Here is a 5,746-nt window from a genome sequence, read left to right on the forward strand (position 1 = left end):
TAGGGGCTAGGCCTAGTTTTTAGTTGTATAAGTTCCTAAAGAGTTGGAAGAGATACATGTACAGTAATAACATTATTGTTTCTACAGTACTTCATAATCTCTAGAATATCGTAAATAGTGAACATAAAATAAATAATTTGTAGAGATGATTTATGGTCTCATGATTGGGAGTGCAGTGTTGCCTGTTATTTTGTAGGCATTTACTATTATGAAACATTTACATAATTCAGATTTTATTGTTTGTGATCAAACTATTAAATGAAATTACCATTGAGACATCATGTAGGCACCAATTAGCTGGCCCATAACCAAAGTCATTTTCATTTTCTAATTTTTCAGACATTGATTAAGAAGCTTGTTGATTTGGAAAAAGTGTTAATGTTGTTTATTGCCATTATCAATGTTTTTCCTTGTATTTTTTAGATTGTAATTGTTTTTTATTAACAGAAGATTTACAGTTTCAGCTACAGCTGTGAGTATTAGTAGGGCAATTCCACAATTTTTTTTGGGATTTTGAAAATTTTCAACTTTTAGCAGTCTTAACATGTTTGATATCAAACTAAAGCTAATGTTATATACTTTCAGGATATTTAAGTGGTAAAAAAAAAAAGAGATATATACAGACATATTTCCATTTAAAATAATGATATTTAGAAACTTAAAAAATAAAACAATATGAGGTTTACTTAAATCCCATAACAGACAACTAAATCCTAATTTATACATGTCATTTCTTTTTAGAATTAAAGAACTAAATATATTGTTTGAGATTTTGTTTAAAAAAATTGAATTAATCAACATAGAAATATTAAGGAGGGGCCAACATAATTATTAATAAGTTTGTCGGGTTGTTACCAAAAAACATTTTTTTAATTTAAGAACCATGTACCTTCTTGACAATTATAATATTTTCCAAACTATTAAAAATTATAGCTTTACATACACTCATAAGGTTACTTTTTTTTTAAACCTTATTTTTACATTTTTATATGATATTAAAAAGTGTCTGGTTGTTACCGAGGCTTTAAAATCAATAATCAAAATATATAGTATATAGTTTTAAAAAATTGAATTAATCAACATAGAAATATTAGATAGGGGCCAACATTTATTAATGATTTTGTCGGGTTGTTACCGAAAAACAACATTTATTTTTAAATTTAAGAACCATGCACCTTCTTGACAATTATAATATTTTCCAAACTATTAAAAATTATAATTTTACATATACTCATGAAAAAATGTTAATGTTGTTTATTGCCATTATCAATGTTTTGCTTTGTTTTTTTTTAGATTGTAGAAAATATACAGTTTTAGCTACAGCTGTGAGTATTAGTAGATTATCTGTTAAACAGAGAAAACATATTTTCCTTACTTTGTGAACTGTTGCCTGCCCTAATCAGCCGTTTCATACCCAAAGTCATTTTGAGGAAATTTCTTAATTTTTCAGACATTGATTAAGAAGCGTGTTGATTTGGAAAAAGTGTTAATGTTGTTTATTACCATTATCAATGTTTTTCCTTGTTTTTTTTAGATTGTAGAAAATATAGAGTTTCAGCTACAGCTGTGAGTATCAGTAGATTATCTGTTAAACGGAGAAAACATATTTTCCTTACTTTGTGAACTGTTGCCTGCCCTAATCAGCCGTCTCATACCCAAAGTCATTTTGAGGAAATTTCTTAATTTTTCAGACATTGATTAAGAAGCTTGTTGATTTGGAAAAAGTGTTAATGTTGTTTATTACCATTATCAATGTTTTTTCTTGTTTTTTTTTAGATTGTAGAAAATATACAGTTTCAGCTACAGCTGTGAGTATTAGTAGATTATCTGTTAAACGGAGAAAACATATTTTCCTTACTTTGTGAACTGTTGCCTGTTATTTTTCAGACATTGATTAAGAAGCTTGTTGATTTGGAAAAAGTGTTAATGTTGTTTATTGCCATTATCGATGTTTTTCCTTGTATTTTTTAGATTGTTATTGTTTTTTATTAACAGAAGATTTACAGTTTCAGCTACAGCTGTGAGTATTAGTAGGGCAATTCCACAATTTTTTTTGGGATTTTGAAAATTTTCAACTTTTAGCAGTCTTAACATGTTTGATATCAAACTAAAGCTAATGTTATATACTTTCAGGATATTTAAGTGGTAAAAAAAAAAGAGATATATACAGACATATTTCCATTTAAAATAATGATATTTAGAAACTTAAAAAATAAAACAATATGAGGTTTACTTAAATCCTATAACAGACAACTAAATCCTAATTTATACATGTCATTTCTTTTTAGAATTAAAGAACTAAATATATTGTTTGAGATTTTGTTTAAAAAATTGAATTAATCAACATAGAAATATTAAGGAGGGGCCAACATAATTATTAATAAGTTTGTCGGGTTGTTACCAAAAAACATTTTTTTAATTTAAGAACCATGTACCTTCTTGACAATTATAATATTTTCCAAACTATTAAAAATTATAGCTTTACATACACTCATAAGGTTACTTTTTTTTTAACCTTATTTTTACATTTTTATATGATATTAAAAAGTGTCTGGTTGTTACCGAGTTGGTCACAGACTGACATGTCAGTCTGTGACCAGTGTTATTACAGTAAGCTAAACCAACATTTTTACAGTAAAATTTATTTCAATATGCTTTAAAATCAATAATCAAAATATATAGTATATAGTTTTAAAAAATTGAATTAATCAACATAGAAATATTAGATAGGGGCCAACATATATTAATGATTTTGTCGGGTTGTTACCGAAAAACAACATTTATTTTTAAATTTAAGAACCATGCACCTTCTTGACAATTATAATATTTTCCAAACTATTAAAAATTATAGTTTTACATATACTCATGAAAAAATGTTAATGTTGTTTATTGCCATTATCAATGTTTTGCCTTGTTTTTTTTAGATTGTAGAAAATATACAGTTTTAGCTACAGCTGTGAGTATTAGTAGATTATCTGTTAAACAGAGAAAACATATTTTCCTTACTTTGTGAACTGTTGCCTGCCCTAATCAGCCGTTTCATACCCAAAGTCATTTTGAGGAAATTTCTTAATTTTTCAGACATTGATTAAGAAGCGTGTTGATTTGGAAAAAGTGTTAATGTTGTTTATTACCATTATCAATGTTTTTCCTTGTTTTTTTTAGATTGTAGAAAATATAGAGTTTCAGCTACAGCTGTGAGTATTAGTAGATTATCTGTTAAACGGAGAAAACATATTTTCCTTACTTTGTGAACTGTTGCCTGTTATTTTGTAGACATTTTGTATTATGAAACATTTACATAATTCAGATTTTATTGTTTGTGATCAAACAATTAAATGAAATTACCATTGAGAAAACATGTAGGCCGCAATCAGCCGGCCCATACCCAAAGTCATTTTGAGGAAATTTCTTAATTTTTCAGACATTGATTAAGAAGCATGTTGATTTGGAAAAAGTGTTTATGTTGTTTATTGCCATTATTAATGTTTTTACTTGTATTTTTTAGATTGTAGAAAATATAGGCCTACAGTTTCAGCTACAGCTGTGAGTATTAGTAGATTATCTGTTAAACGGAAAAAACATATTTTCCTTACTTTGTGAACTGTTGCCTGTTATTTTGTAGGCTTTTTCTATTATGAAACATTTACATAATTCAGGTTTTATTGTTTGTGATTAAAATATTAAATGAAATTAACATTGAGACAACACCCAAATACCCAGTCATTTTGAGGAAATTTCTTAATTTTTTAGACATTGATTAAGAAGCATGTTGATTTGGAAAAAGTGTTTATGTTGTTTATTGCCATTATTAATGTTTTTACTTGTATTTTTTAGATTGTAGAATATATAGGCCTACAGTGTCAGCTACAGCTGTGAGTATTAGTAGATTATCTGTTAAACGGAGAAAACATATTTTCCTTACTTTGTGAACTGTTGCCTGTTATTTTGTAGGCTTTTTCTATTATGAAACATTTACATAATTCAGATTTTATTGTTTGTGATTAAAATATTAAATGAAATTAACATTGAGACAACACCCAAATACCCAGTCATTTTGAGGAAATTTCTTAATTTTTTAGACATTGATTAAGAAGCATGTTGATTTGGAAAAAGTGTTTATGTTGTTTATTACCATCATTAATGTTTTTCCTTGTTTTTTTTTAGATTGAAGAAAATATTCAGTTTCAGCTACAGCTGTGAGTATTAGTAGATTATCTGTTAAACGGAGAAAACATATTTTCCTTACTTTGTGAACTGTTGCCTGTTATTTTGTAGGCATTTTCTATTATGAAACATTTACATAATTCAGATTTTATTGTTTGTGAATATTAAATGAAGTTAGCATTGAGACTACATGTAGGCCCTAATCAGCCGTCTCATACCCAAAGTCATTTTGAGGAAATTTATTAATTTTTCAGACATTGATTAAGAAGCAATTACACCCCTTGATACAGTTAATATCAAGATGTGATAAAACAAATACATTACAAATTGTTAAAAATGCAAAATAAAGTTTACATCATTTAAAATCGGTAAAATCTACTACAGCTACCATGAAATGTGTTATACAGTATTTTGTGTATTATGAGTGTGCTGCCAATTAATCATTATTAATTTTACATGATACCTATGACAGGGCCTTATTAAAAAAAATACATTAGTTTTTGTAGTTTATTTTAACCTATAAAAAAAATTGGGTTATGTAAAAGATACCAACTAGAATCATATAGTTTGGACTACATTATTTTCAAGTTATGACTCACAACATAGTATGTTTCTTTGATCTATCATCTCTAACTACTAATGAGTTTAATTAAGCGATTAAATCGCACAAAGATTGTGAAGTGAATGATTATATCATGCGTATTACAATTATGCTGCTTGAGCATGCTTACTAATACTATGCAAGAATTTTCTCTTATAAGTCATGGGGTAGAAAAAATATATAACATTATTAATAATTTTTCTTTCTCTTTTATTGCAGAGTTTTGAAGAATTAATCCGCTGGGTCTCAGAAGAGACCCGGATCTCCGAAAGAGATCCTGCTCTCCGAAAGAGAGTACCAACGAGGATTAACCGATTATAAGTATTCCATATCAGCAACAACGAAAGCAAATTTAAAGCAAAATCTCCACTGGATGAATTATTTTAAGTAAAATCTCCACTGGATGAATAAAACGAAATCTCAAATCTTTTTATAGACAGCAGTCTATTATCTATCTATCTATCTAAATCTATCTATCTTTCTATTATCTATAGAAACTTTATCAAGGCTTTTGCAGAACCAAAAAAGTTAGGCGTAGTGAATATAAACATTAGTTGTCTCGAAACACAATTTGGAAAGATAAATATAAGTTTAGCAGGAAAAAAAACATATTTCTATAAAGTAATTACGAAGTAGAATACATCAATTGTATAGAATTTGAAAACAATTTCTGGATTTGATTAACCATACATAATGGATACACTATTAATAACCTTTATTATTGGTATGTTGTTTTTAATGATGTTCTTAATGTTATGGTGCTTTTTTAAGAATAATAAAGAAAATACAAATAAAGAGTACAATAATGTCAATACAGCTGGTAATGTTGATAGTGGTATTATAGATACAACAGAATTTGAAACAGTCATTGATGAAATCTTGGACCTACTTGACCAATGTTGCTTATCTAAGAATGTCAAAGACATGAGCACTATAAAACTGGAAAATGATGATACATGTAATGTCGATTGTGAAGTT

The 5,746-nt window shown here is 27.4% G+C and overlaps 1 long non-coding RNA gene across 1 annotated transcript; it reads left to right on the plus strand.

The window, feature by feature from the left end:
* The first annotated feature begins 1,922 nt into the window (after positions 1 to 1,922).
* Positions 1,923 to 5,464, plus strand: LOC140062674 (uncharacterized). Its single transcript, XR_011847515.1, has 7 exons — positions 1,923 to 2,020; positions 2,925 to 2,956; positions 3,166 to 3,197; positions 3,509 to 3,546; positions 3,838 to 3,875; positions 4,168 to 4,199; positions 4,988 to 5,464. It is a non-coding gene; the product is annotated as an uncharacterized lncRNA (long non-coding RNA).
* The last annotated feature ends 282 nt before the right edge of the window (positions 5,465 to 5,746 follow it).

The sequence above is a fragment of the Antedon mediterranea genome, chromosome 11 (genome assembly GCF_964355755.1).
Source record: "Antedon mediterranea chromosome 11, ecAntMedi1.1, whole genome shotgun sequence".
Classification (NCBI taxonomy): domain Eukaryota; kingdom Metazoa; phylum Echinodermata; class Crinoidea; order Comatulida; family Antedonidae; genus Antedon; species Antedon mediterranea.